This window comes from Phacochoerus africanus, chromosome 1 (genome assembly GCF_016906955.1).
Source record: "Phacochoerus africanus isolate WHEZ1 chromosome 1, ROS_Pafr_v1, whole genome shotgun sequence".
Classification (NCBI taxonomy): domain Eukaryota; kingdom Metazoa; phylum Chordata; class Mammalia; order Artiodactyla; family Suidae; genus Phacochoerus; species Phacochoerus africanus.
Genome location: NC_062544.1, coordinates 155,874,472 through 155,889,348, shown reverse-complemented (window position 1 = coordinate 155,889,348; position 14,877 = coordinate 155,874,472). Strand labels below are relative to the sequence as shown.

General features: G+C 35.9%; 1 protein-coding gene across 10 annotated transcripts in view; it reads right to left on the bottom strand.

Moving 5' to 3' along the window:
* CEP63 (centrosomal protein 63) overlaps positions 1-14,877 on the bottom strand; it is a 99,756-nt gene that overhangs the window by 72,995 nt on the left and 11,884 nt on the right. Inside the window, exon 2 of one of the 10 annotated variants that reach the window (XM_047782903.1) lies at positions 13,458-13,504. The exons of the other annotated variants lie outside the window; for them this stretch is intronic. The gene's annotated coding sequence lies outside the window, so the exon portion shown is untranslated. The remainder of the gene's footprint in view (positions 1-13,457; positions 13,505-14,877) is intronic. 10 annotated transcript variants of the gene reach the window in all.

Sequence of the window (14,877 nt, the reverse complement as noted above, 5' to 3'; positions counted from 1 at the left end):
ATAATAGCAGGGGACTTTAACACCCCCTTACAGCAATGGACAGATCATCCATACAGAAAATCAACAAGGAAACACAGGCCCGGAATGAAGCATTAGACCAGATGGACTTAATAGATATATATAGGACATTCCATCCAAAAGCAGCAGAATACACATTCTTCTCAAGTGCAGATGGAACATTCTCTAGGATTGATCACATTCTAGGCCACAAATCAAGCTTCGGTAACTTTACGAAAAACTGACATCAAATCAAGCATCTTTTCTAACCACAATGGTATTCAACTGGAAATAGACATTGAGAAAAAAAACCCTGCAAAAACCACAAACACATGGAGACTCAACAACATGCTATTAAACAACCAATGGATCACTAAAGAAATCAAAGAGGAAATTAAAAAATACCTAGAAGCAAAGGACAACAAAGATACAACACTCCAAAACCAATGGGATGCAGCAAAAGGAGTTCTAAGAGGCAAGTTTATAGCAATACAAGCCTACCTAAGGAAAGAAAAAGCTCAAATAAACAGCCTAACTTTGCATCTAAAGCAGCTAGAGAGAGAACAGACAAGACCTAAAGTTAGCAGAAGGAAAGAAATCATAAAGATTAGAGCAGAAATCAATGAAATAGAAATGAAGAAAACCATAGAAAAGATCAATGAAACGAAAAGCTGGTTCTTTGAGAAAATCAACAAAATTGATAAACCTTTAGCCAGACTTATCAAGAACAAAAGAGAGATGATTCAAATCAATAAAATTAGAAATGAAAAAGGAGAGGTCAAAATGGACATCACAGAAATACAAAGGATCATAAGACACTACTACATGCAACTATATGCCAATAAAATGGAAAACCTAGAAGAAATGGACACATACTTAGAAAAGCACAATCTTCCAAGACTAAACCAAGATGAAATAGAAAGGATGAATGAAGCAATCCCAAGTACTGAAACTGAAATTGTGATTAAAAAAAACTTAGAACAAACAGAAGTCCAGGACCAGATGGCTTCACAGGCAAATTCTACCAAACATTTAGAGAAGAGCTAACACCTATCCTTCTGAAACTATTCCAAAAAATTGCAGAGGAAGGAACACTCTCGAACTCATTCTATGAGGTCACCATCCCCCTGATACCAAAACCAGACAAAGATATCACAAAAAAAGAAAATTATAGGCCAATTTCACTGGGGAACATAGATGCAAAAATCCTCAACAAAATAACTATCAAACTGAATCCAGCAATACATTAAAAGGATTGTATATCATGGTCAAGTGGGATTTATCACAGGGATGCAAGGATTCTTCAATACCTGTAATTCAATCAGTGCCATACATCATATTAACAAACTGAAGAATAAAAACCATATGATCCTGTCAGTAGATGCAGACAAATCCTTTGACAAACCCCAACACCCTTTTCTGATAAAAACCCTTCAGAAAGTGGGCATAGAGGGAACCTACCTCAACATAATAAAGGCCATATATGACAAACCCACAGCTAACATCAATGGTGAAAAGCTAGAAGAATTCTACTGAGATCAGGAACAAGACAAGGATGCCTGCTCTCAGGACTACTATTCAGCATAGTATCAGAAGTCCTAGCTATGGCAATCAGAGAAGAAAAAAAAATAAAAGGAATCCAAATTGGAAAAGCAGAAATAAAAGTATCACTATTTGCAGATGACATGATACTACACCTAGAGAATCCTAAAGACTCTACTGAAAACCTGTTAGAGCTCATCGATGAATTTGGAAAAGTTGCAGGATACAAAATTAAAACACAGAAATTGACTGCATTTCTATATACTAACAATGAAAGATAAGAAAGAGAAATTAGGGAAATGATCCCATTTATCATCACATCGAAGAAAATAAAATACTTAGGAATAAACATACCTAAAGAGACAAAAGACCTGTACTCTGAAAACTATAAGATGCTCATGAAAGAAATCAAAGACGACACAAACAGATGGAAAAACATACCACGTTCTTGGATTGGAAGAATCAAAATGACTACAGTACCCAAGGCAATCTACAGATTCAATGAAATCCTTATCAAATTACCAAGGACATCTTTGCAGAACTAGAACATAATATTTTAAAGTTGTTTGGAAGCACAAAAGACCCAGAATAGCAAAGCCATTCTGAGAAAGAAAAATGGAGTTGGAGGAATCAGTCTCCTCAACTTCAGACTATGCTACAAAACTAGTCATCAAAACTGTAAGGTACTAGAAATATAGATCAGAGGAACAGGATAGAAAGCACAGAATTGGGAGTTCTCATTCGTGGCGCAGCAGAAACAAGTCCAACTAGGAACCATGAGGTTGCAGGTTTGATCCCTGGCCTGGGCTCAGTGGGTTAAGGATCTGGTGTTGCCATGAGCTGTGGTGTAGGTCACAGTTGTGGCTCACATCTGTGTTGCTGTGGTTGTGGCGTAGGCCAGCAGCTGTAGCTCCAATTTGACCCCTAGCCTGAGAACCTCCATATGCCAGGTGTAGCCCTAAAAAAAAAGCAAAAAGAAAGAAAGCCCAGAATTAAACTCATGCACCTACAGTCAACTCATCTATGACAAAGGAGGCAAGAATATACAATGGAGGAAAGACAGCTCCTTCAGTAAGTGGTGCTGTGAAAACTGGACAGCCACATGTAAAAGAATGAAACTAAAATACTCTTTAATACCATACACAAAAATAAACTCAAAATAGATTAAAGACCTAGATATAAGACCAGATACTATAAAACTCTTAGAGGAAAACATAGGCCAAACACTCTCCAGCATAAACCACAGCAACACCTTCTCAGATACACCTCTTAGAGTAATGACAATAAAAACAAAAATAAACAAATGGGACTTAAACAAACTTAAAAGTTTCTGCACAGCAAAGGAAACCCTAAACAAAACAAAAAGACAACCCACAGAATGGGAGAAAATATTTGCAAGTGAAGCAATTGACAAGGGATTAATCTCCAAAATTTATAAACACCTTCTGCAGTGCCATACCAAAAAAACAAACAACCCCATGAAAAAAATGGGCAGAAGATCTAAACAGACAATTCTCCAATGAAGACACACAGATGGCCAAAAATCACATAAAAAGATGTTCAACATCACTAACTACTAGAGAAATGCAAATCAAAACCACTGTGAGGTACCACCTCACACCAGCCAGAACAGCATTAAAAAGGCTATAAACAATAGACACTGGAGAGAGTGTCCAGAAAAGGGAACCATATTACACTGTTGGTGGGAATGTAAATTGGTGCAACCACTGTGGAAAACAGTATGGAGATTCCTCCGAAAACTAAAAATAGAATTACCATTTGATCCAGCAATCCTACTCCTGGGCATCTATCCAGAGAAAACCATGACTCAAAAGATACATGTACTCCAATGTTCTTTGCACCACTATATACAATAGCTAAGACATGGAAACAACCTAAATGTCCATTGACAGAGGAGTGGATAAATAAGATGTGGTATATATAAACAATGGAATATTACTCTGCCATTAAAAGGAAAGAAATAATGGCATTTGCAGCAACATGGATGGACCTAGGAATTGTCATGCTAAGTGAGGTCAGTCAGACAATGAGACACCAACATCATATGCTATCACTTATATCTAAAAAAAAGGACACAATGAACTTCTTTGCAGAACAGATACTGACTCACGGACTTTGAAAAACTTATGGTTTTCAAAGGAGATGGGTTGGGGGGTGGGGGATGTGCTGGGGGTTTGGGATGGAAATGCTATAAAATTTGGTTGTGATTATCACTGCACAACTATAAATATAATAAAATTAATTGAGTAATAAAAAAAAACTATGAGATTAAAAAAAAAAACAAAAACCTATGGGATGCCACAAAAGCAGTTCTTAGAGGGAAGTTCATAGTGATAAAGGCCTTCCTCAAAAAAGAAAAATCTCAAATGGACAACTTAACCTACTACCTAAAAGAATTAGAAAAAGAAGAACAAAAAAAAAAACCTAAAGTCAGTGGAAGGAAGGAAATCACAAAGATCAGAGAGGAAATCAAGAAAATAGAGATTCAAAAACAACAGGAAAAAAAAAATCAATAAAACCAAGAGGTAGTTATTTGAAAGGGTCAACAAAATCAACAAACCTCTGGCCAGACTCACCAAGAAGAGGGAACCCAAATAATCAAAATAAGAAATGAAAAAGGAGCAATCTCAACAGATACTGCAGAAATATAAAAAACCGTAAAAGAATACTATGAACAATTATATGCCAACAAATTTGACAACGTAGAAGAAATGGACAGCTTTCTTGAGACATAGAGCCCATCAAAACTGAATCAAGAAGAAATAGATCATTTGAACAGAAATTACTAGAATACATATTACTGTAATACATTATTACATATTACTGAATATGTAATAAAAACAGTCCCCACAAACAAAATTCCAGGTGGCTTCACAGGCAAATTCTACCAAACATACAAAGAACTTATACCCTATCCTTCTTAAACTTTTCCAAGAGGTTGAAGAAGAAAGAACATTCCCAAAGACATTCTATGAAGCCACCATCACCCTAATACCAAAACCAGATGAAGATACTACCAAAAAAAAATTATAGGCCAGTATCTTTAATGAACATAGATGCAAAAATTCTCAACAAAATTTTAACCAACCAACTGAATCCAACAACACATAAAAACATCATACACCATGTCCAAGTGGGATTCATTCCAAGTTCAACATAGGCAAATCAATCAGCGTCATACACCATATTAACAAAAAAAGTCAAAAACCACATGACCATCTCAATAGATTCAGAAAAAGCATTTGACAAAACCCAACATCCATCTATGATAAAAATTCTTACCGAAGTGGGTATAGAGGGAACATACTTTGCCATAATAAAAGCCATTTATGACAAAGCCACAGCCAATATAATACTCAACAAATAAAAGCTGAAAGCCTTCCCGCTAAAATCTGGATCAAGACAAGAATGCCCACTCTCACCACTTTTTTTTTTCTTACCACTTTTATTTAAATAGTACTGGAAGTCCTAGCCACAGCAATCAGACAAAGAAAAGAAATAAAAGGTATCCAAACTGGATGAGAAGAGGTAAAACTGTCACTGTGTGTAGATGACATGATACTATATACAGAAAACCCTAAGGACTCCATGTAAAATAAATAATCGATGAATTCAGCAAAGTAGCAGGATACAAAATTAGCATTCAAAATCGGCTGCATTTCTGTATACAAACAATGAAATTTAGAAAAGGAATATAAAAATAAAATACCTCTTAAAATCACACTTCCAAAAATTAAATACCTAGTAATAAACTTGACCAGGAGGTGAAAGACTTATATGCTGAGAACTATAAAACATTAATGAAGGAAATTAAAGGGGATTCAAAAATGCAGAGATACTCCATGCTCCTGGATTGGAAGGATTAATATCGTTAAAATGGCTATATTACCCAAAGCAATCTACAGATTCAATGCAATCCCTATCAAATTATCCATGACATTTTTCACAGAACTGCAACAAACAATCCAAAAATTTATGAAACCATAAAGGACCCCTAATTGCCAAAGCAATCCCGAGGAGAAAAAACTAAGCAGGAGGGATAACTCTCCCAGACTTTAGGCAATGTTACAAAGCCATGGTAATCAAGACAGTGTGGTACTGGTACCAAAACAGACATATAAACCAGTTGAACAGAATAGAGAACCCAGAAATAAACCCAGACATTTGTGGTCAATTAATCTTCAACAAAGAAGTAAGAATATAAAATGGAAAAAGTCACTTCAGCAAGTGGTGCTGGAAAAACTAGAAAGCTGCATGTAAATCAATGAAACTAGAACATACCCTCATATCACGAACAAAAATAAATTCAGTATGGCTTAAAGAATTAAACACAAGGTAAGACACCATAAAATCCTAAAATAGAACACAGGCAAAACATTCTGACATTAACCATACAAATATTTTCTTAGGTCAGTCGCCCAAAGGAATAGAAATAAAAACAAAAAATAAACCAATGGGACCTAATCAAACTTGCAAACACAGCAAAGGAAACCATGAAAAAAAAAAAAAAGACAACCTAAGGAATGGGAGAAAATAATTGCAAACATGCAACTGACAAGGGCTTAATCTCCAAAATAAACAACTCATACAACTCAACAGCAAAAATACAAACAACCCTATTGAAAAATGGGCAGAAGACCTAAAAAGACATTTCTCCAACAAGCACATGGAAAAATGCTCAACATCACTAATTATTAGAGAAATGCAAATTAAAACTACGATGAGGTACCACCTCACGCCAGTCAGAACAGCTACCACTAATAAGTCTACAAATGCTAGAGAGGGTGCGGAGATAAGGGAATCCCTCCTAAACTGTTGGTGGGAATGTAAACTGGTACAAACACTATGGAAAACAATATGGAGGTACCTTGGAAAACTAAATATAGAACTACTACATGATCCAGCAATCCCTCTCCCTCGCATATATCCAGACAAAACTTTCATTCAAAAAGACATGCAAACCTACATTCACTGCTGCACTATTCACAATAGCCCAGACATGGAAACAACATAAATGTCCATTAACAGATGAATGGATTGAGATGTGGTATAACACACAATGGAATAATACCCAGCCATAAAAAAGACAAAATAATGCAATTTGCAGCAACATGGGTAGAACCAGAGACTTATACTAAGTGAAGCAAGTCAAAAAGAGAAAGACAAATACCATATGATATCGCTTATAACTGGAATCTAATATATGGCACAAATGAAACTATCTATAGAAAAGAAATAAACTCATGGACATGGAGAACAGGCTTGTGGTTGCTGAGGGGGAGAGAGTGGGACAGACTGGGAGTTTGGGATTAGTAGATGCAAACTATTCCATTTGGAGTGGATAAGCAATCAGATTCTGCTGAGTAGTACAGGGAACTACATCCAATCACTTGTGATGGAACATGATGGAAGATAATATGAGTAACTGGGTCACTTTGCTGTACAGCAGAAACTGCCAGAACACTGCAAATCAACTATAATTTAAAAAATTAAAAATTAATAAATAAATACAATTTAGAGTTTTCAAAGTGGTTTCTTAAATAGTAACTCAACCTTCACACTAGGACATAGAGATTACATCCTAATTTTACACATGATGAAACAGGCTTAGAGAGGTTAAATTATTTGTCCAAGCCCATTTAACTGAAAAAAGCCACAGCCAGGACTCAAAATTCCTTACTTGTTTCATTGGTTCTACCTGCTCCATAGAGCATTAGGAGGTAACAGCAGCAAAAATGTCCATTAAAACCAATCCACTCCCAATAGCATAATCAGAAAACATATAAAGCATTCACTTAAAAAACGAGTTGTTGGGAGTTTCCATCATGGTGCAGCAATGAATCTGACTAGTATCCATGAGGATGCAGGTTTGATCCCTGGCCTTGTTCAGAGGGTTAAGGATCCAGAGTTGCTGGCAGCTGTAGCTTGGATTCGACCCCTAGCCTGGGAACTCCCATATGCCTCGGGTGCGGCTCTAAAAAAGCAAAAAAGAAAAAAAAGGAAAAGAAAAGAAAAGCGTTCTTTATGCTAGTATTCCTCCAAGTATGATCTGGAGATGGGCTGGAGCTGGTCACAACAGCAATCAAACATGAGATTAGAACCTTGAAGCAAAATGTGAATCAAATACATTACAAAACACTGTTTAGTGCAACTGCCATTTTTATACAGCAAAACCTTCAGTGAGGTAAAAGATGCAATGCACTGATTTAGATTCTGGTCCAAGGCTTTTATCTCACATGGACCTGTCATTTGAGTAGCACTGGTTTATACCACAGGACTAGCTGCTTCTAGGCCTGAAACTTTCAAACAAATAAAAATGATGAAAACTTAAAAGCCCTATATTCTAGTTCTTCTATCATGTACAGATCAAAGTAGATTATAAACATGTTATCACCAATAATACAGTGAAATTACAATTTCACAGACAAACTCTATGGAATAGATTCCTATAATTAGCACTTTATCTCTAGAAACTTAATCAACTTTCAGCAACCCAATCAATGAAGCAGCAAATCAACCAGACAGCTACATTTCTAAATATCTTTTATGTCCTCAGACCAAATTTGTACTACTCAAATCCTTACCAAGGAACCTATCTATATAATCCCTTTAATTTCTCTTTAAAGTATTAAGTACAGACATACCTCAGAGATACTGCAGATTCCTTCCGGACCACCAAAATAAAGCAAATATTGCAATGAAAACAGTCACATGATTTTTTCAGTTTCCCAGTGCATGTGAACATTATGTTTACACTGCACTGTAGTCTACTAGGGGTGCAAAAGCATTATGTTTAAAAAACAATGTACATGTCTTAATTTTAAAAATACTTTATTGTGTTTTTTGTTTGGACTAAATTAATATTCTTATGCATTTTCACCAATGAATTTTTCTTCTGAAAGAAACCATCAGAATTAAAAAACAGAATAGAAACTAATCTGACACACAAATAGTTTCTCTGCATTATGAAAAAGACAGTATCACCGGTTCAAGATCCTGAACTCACCTCTTCCCAGATTCACTGGATATACAGTTAAATATGGAACAATTTCTCCTTACAAAAAAAACCTAAAGGCTAGTTGAGTGATGACTATACATTGGGCAAGCAAGAAGAAAACGATATAAAAGCCTATAGGGTAGACAGAGACTCAATCTCATCTTAAACCTCTCCCATGGTATAGCAACCAACAACCAGAAGGGAACTCAAAATCTAGAGCTCTCTCTGAGGAGCAAAGGGCTCAAACCCCACAATGAACACCCCAACTTTTAAGACCTACACTTAAGAGAAGAGCCTCCCAAACATCTAATTTTTGAAAGCCAATGGGTCGTATGTCCCAAGAGCCACAAAACAATAGCAATCTGAGAAATGCCTCCTACAGGGCTCACATGCCCATCCCAGAGCCCAGCTCAGAGGCAGCCAATCATGCCTAGAATTAAAGAGAAGGAAGCTCACCTACTTATATTAAAATCTTTGTCTGAGGGACAGGCATCTAACACACACATCTAGGAACCTGCTGGAACAGTCTGTGGGAACAAAGACTGGTAGGTATCACCTTTGCCATGCTCCAGCACACTAGTCTCTCCAGGAAGGAAGCCCTTACACACACTTGGTATCCTGATTTTTTCAGCTGCTGCCCAGGATATGATTCTTGATTACCTGGCTCTGGAGGCCAGGAGAACTTGTAATCTGGGTCCCAAGGGAGTATAACAGATGACACCTAGAAAGGAGCTCACACCCCTGTCTGGTGCCTGGATTTTTGTGACTGCTGTAGAAGACACCTCTACATCAATTGGCTCTGCTAAGTCAGTAGGGCCTTTATTTATGGTCCTTAAAGGACTGCAGCCCAAGAAGAAAGAGTTCATAAACAGCTACCATAAAAGGGAAGAGGAAGAGGCAACAGATCTGGGAGCTCAATCTGTCTGTGAAGGTGGACTATTAATTGATCATCATGACTGTTGCCTGAGGGGTGAGTTTCTGATTAAGCACTCGTCTTGGGGTTGACAGTAATCCTGTCCAGAGACCTTGGAGGGCAGGTGCTATCTTTGCTCTCATACTCTGATGCCTCCAGTGTATCAGTATCTCCTGGAGGGTAGCTATATACACAGCTGGCACTTAGGGGACAAACCATGACTGCTCCAGTGACTGGAGGAGCTTGCATTCCTAGATCCCACAAGACTGTGGCAATGGGAGGAATAGTTCTTGGCAGGCTACCACCCCAGGGCACTGCACAGAAAGCATAATGAAGTACATTCCCCAGGTTTTCTATGAAAGACTCCTCTTTACTTGTTTTGACTCACATTTAGGGGCCTAGGAGCTGCCCTCAAGGAATGTAAGCTGTGAATACCATCTTGGCACTCTCCCTCTGCCTTGTGCCAGCACACTAGCATCACCCAGAAAACAGCTCTTTTGGAGCCCACATAGACACCTCCAGGTAACCTGGCTCTGAGGACCAATGTGGCTTACCCGTGCAGCCCCTCAGAACTGCATATATTTGCCTACTTTAAAAGCTGCTGCCTGAGGGTCCAGCCTCTAGTCAGTCTGAATCTAGGTGCCAAGATCCTCCACTTTGGGATAATGACAAGCCCTGGCATATCCTCAACTACTGGGAGTTATTAAAAGTATAGCAGGCTTCCTGGACAAGCACAGAGGGTTGAAAGACAACGAGAAGCTGAAGTAAGGTTAAATAACAAGGTTGATCTCCTATAGAAGGCAAATCCTTCAAGACTAGAAGAGGCAGTTGTTTCACCTACTAGATAGAAACCAACAGAGTCAAGCAAAATGAAGCAACAGAGGAATATGTTCCAAATGAAATAACAAGATAAACCTCAGGGGGGGGGGGAAACTGTAATTAAATGGAGATAAGTAATTTACCTAATAAAGGGTTCAAACTAATGGTCATAAAGATGCTCATGAACTAGGGAGAACAATGGATAAGCACAGTGATAACTTCATCAAAGAGAATGGAAAAATATAAGAAAGTACTAAGTAGAAGTCACAGAATTAAGAATCCCAAAACTGAACTGAAGAATACACCAAAGTAATTCAACAGCAGACTAGAAGAAGCAGAAGAAAGGATCAGTCAACTCAAAGACAAAGCTGTGGAATTCACCCAACCAAAGCAGCAAAAAGAAGAAAGAACGAAAAAAATGTGAAGAGCAACAAAAAGAAAAAAGAAGGAAAAAATGTGTAGAAAGGATGTATGGATCAACATCAAAGAGACTAACCTTCACTTTGTAGGACTCCTAAAAAGAGAAGAGAGAAAGGGGAAGAAATCTTATTTGGGAAAAAAAAAAAAAAAAGTTGAAAACTTTCTTCACTTGGGGAAGAAAATAGACATCTAGATCCAGAAAACCCTGAGTGCTCAAAATAAGATGATATCACATCAAAAAGACCCACACCAAAACACACTATAATTAAAATATCAAAAGTTAAAGACAAAAATCTGCAGGGGAAAAATGGCTCATTTTGTACAGGGAATCCTCATAAGACTATCAGCAGATTTTCCAGCACAAACTTTGCATGCCAGAAAACATGACGCATTCAAAGTGCTGAAAGAAGAAAACTTCCCACCAGGAATACTCTACCCAGCAAAGCTTCATTCAAATCAAAGGAGAGATAAAAATAGTTTTCCAAATAAACAAAATTTAAAGGAGTTTATCACCAATAAACTGAACGTACAAGAAATTTTAAAGGGACATCTTCAAGCTAAAAAGGAAGAACACAGATTAGTAACAAGAACACATATGAAAGACTAAGTCTCACTATAAAAGCAAATATATAGTAAAGGTAGTGGGTTAATTACTTATAAATCTAGTATAAAGGTTAAAAAACAAAACTATGATATGATAATTAGCTAAAGGATACACAAGATAAAAATATGTAAAAATGTGAAATCAAAAACACAAAATGTAAGAGTAAATGTTGAGCTTTAGAGAAAGGGATAAAACTTCAGTTGTTATCAAGTTAAAATAGCCTGTTACAGATATAAATTCTTATATATAAGTCTTATGGTAACCAAGAAGCAAAAACCTATAGTAAGTATACAAAAGAAAAAGAGAAAGGGATATAAGCATACCACTATAGAAAGTCATCAAACCGCAAAGGAAGCAAGCAAGAGAAGAAAAAAGGAATGGAGAGGAACTACAAAAACTGCTAGAAAACAATTAAGAAAATGACGATAGCACACACCTATCAATAATTACTTTAAACATAAATGGACTAAATCCTTCAACAAAAAGACGTAGTGGCTGAAGGAATAAAAAGTAAAACACATCTATATATGCTGCCTACAAGAGACACACTTTAGAGGTAAGGACACAGAATGAAAGTGAATGGATGGAGAAAGACATTCCACACAAATGGAAGCCTAAAAGAAAGGTGGAGTAGCTATATTTATATAAGAAAAAAAAAAGACTGTAAAATAAATACTTTAATAAATGTCAAAGAAGGACATTATATTATGACAAAGGGGTCAATCCCAATAAGACAATATAACATTTACAAATATTTATACACCCAACATGGGAGCACCTAAATATTATTAACACTATTAACACTATTATTAACAGACTTAAGGGAGCCACAGACAGCAATACATTAATAGGAGGAAACTTTAGTATCTCACTTACATCAACAGAAAGATCATTCAGACAGAAAATCAGTAAGGAAATATTGGCCTTAAATAACACGTTAGACCAGATGGACTTAACAGATATTTATTTATAGGACATTCCATCCAAAAGCAACTAAATCCTTCAAAAGACATAGTGGCTGAAGGAATAAAAAGACATAGTGGCTGAAGGAATAAAAAGCAACAGAATATACATTTTTCTCAAGTGCATATGGAACATTTTCCAAGATAGTTCTCATGTTAGGCCACAGATCAAGTCTTAATAAATATAAGAGGACTAAAATCATATCAAGCATTTTTCCCAGTCACAATGGCATGGAATGAGAAATTATATGAAGAAAAAAGGAAAATACACAAATATGTGGGGATTAAACAACATGCTGCTGAATAACCAATGGGTTAAAGAAGACATCAAAAGAGAAATTTTAAAATACCTTGAGAAAAACAAAATGGAAATGTAGTATACCAAAATTTATGGGCTGTACCAAAAACAATTCTATGAAGGAAGTTCACAGTGATAAATATGTACTTAAGAAACAAGAAAAGTCTCAGACAAACAACCTAACTTTATACCTTAAGGAACTAGAAAAAGAAGAACAAAGCCCAACATTAGTAGAAGGGAAATACAGAGCAAAAGTAAACAAAATAGAGACTAAAAAGAAAACCAAAAAAATCAATGAAACTAAGAGATGGCTAGTTCTGTAAAAAGATAAATAAAATTGATAAAACTTTAGGTAGACTCACCCAGGAAAAGAAAAGACTCAAATAAGTCACAAATGAAGGAGATGTTACTATACCACAGAAACACAAAGAATCATAAAGACTACTATAAACCATTATATGCCAACAAGTTGGACAAACTAGAAGTAATGGATAAACTCCTACAAACATATAAGCAACTAAGACTGAATCATGATGAGAAAGAAAATCTAAACAGACCAATTACTATCAAGGAGATTGAATCACTAATCAAAAACTCCCAACAAACAAAAGTCTAAGACCAGATGGTTTCAATGGTGAATTCTACTAAACAGTCAAAGAAGGAATGGTACCAATCCTTCTCAAATTCTTTCAAAAAATAGAAAAGGGAGGACCTTTTCTAAATACATTTTATGAGGCCAGTATTAGTCTGAAATCAAAACCAGACCAGAGTGCCAAAAAAAAATTTTTTTTAACAAGCTAATATGCCTGATGAACACAGATGCAAAAGTTCTCAACAAGATATCAGCAAACCAAATTCAGCAATAAATTAAAAGGATCACATACCACGTTCAAGTGAGATTTATTCCAGAGATGCAGTGATGATCCAACATCTATAAATCAATCAATGCAATATATCACATTAACACAAAAAATTATCTCAGTAGATGCATAAAAAGCATTTGACAAAATTCAATCCATTTATGATAAATTCTCTCAACAAAGCAGGTGTAGAAGGAACATAACTCAACATAATTAAGGCTGTACAGACAAGCCTACAACTAACATCAGACTCATTGTTAAAAAGCTTATAGCTCTTCCTCTAAGATCAGGAACAAGACAAGGATGTCCACTCTCACCACTTTTATTCAACATAGTATTGGAAGTCCTAGCCAGAATAATTAGGCAAGAAAAAGAAATAAAAGGCATCCAAATTGGAAACAAAGAAGTAAAACTGTCACTGTTTGCAGATGGCATGAAACTATAGCTAGGAAACCCTAAATACTACACCACAAACTAATGGAACTAATAAATGAATTTAATAAAGTTGCAGGATAAAATATCAATACACAAAAATTGACTGTGTTTCTTTAAATAATAACAAACTATCAAAAAGAGAAATTAAGAAAGTAATCCCATTTATAACTGCATCAAAAAGAATAAAATACCTAAGAATAAACTTAATCAAGGAGGTAAAAGACCTGTAAACTGAAAACTATAAGACAGTAAAGAAATGGAAAAAAGATATAAATAAATGCAAAGATATTCTATGTTATGGGTTGAAAGAATTAATACTGTTAAAATGGTCATACTATCCAAAGCAATCTAAAGATTCAGCACAATCCCTATCAATGGTGTTTTTCATAGAAATAGAATGAAAGAAGTCCTAAAATTTGTATGGAATTGAATAGCCAAAGTGATCTTGAGGAAGAACAAAGCTGGAGGCACCACGTTCTCTAATTTCAAAGAATATTATAAGGCTATTATTACATACAGCAGTAGGGTATTAGCATAAAAACAGTGACTTAGATCAATGGAACAGAATAGCACAGAAATAAACCCGTACGTATACAGCCAATTAATTTATGACAAATAAGCCAAAAACATACAACAGGGAAAGTACAGTCTCTTCAATAAATGATGTCAGGAAAACTGCACAGCCACTTGCAAGAGAAGAAAGCTGGACTATTATCTTACACCATTCACAAAAATTAACTTAAAATGGATTAAAGACTTGAATATAAGACCTGAAACCATAAAACTCCTGGAAGAAAACAGGCAGTAAGCAGTAATCTTGATATAGGTCTTGTCAATGATATTTTGAATCTGATACCAACGGCAAAAGCAAAAGCAGCAAAAGCAAAATACACAAGTGGGACTAATTCAAACTAAAAAGCTTCTGCATAGCAAAGGAAACCATTAACAAAATGAAAAGGCAACTTAATGAATGGGAGGGAATAACTACAAATCATGTATCTGACAAGGC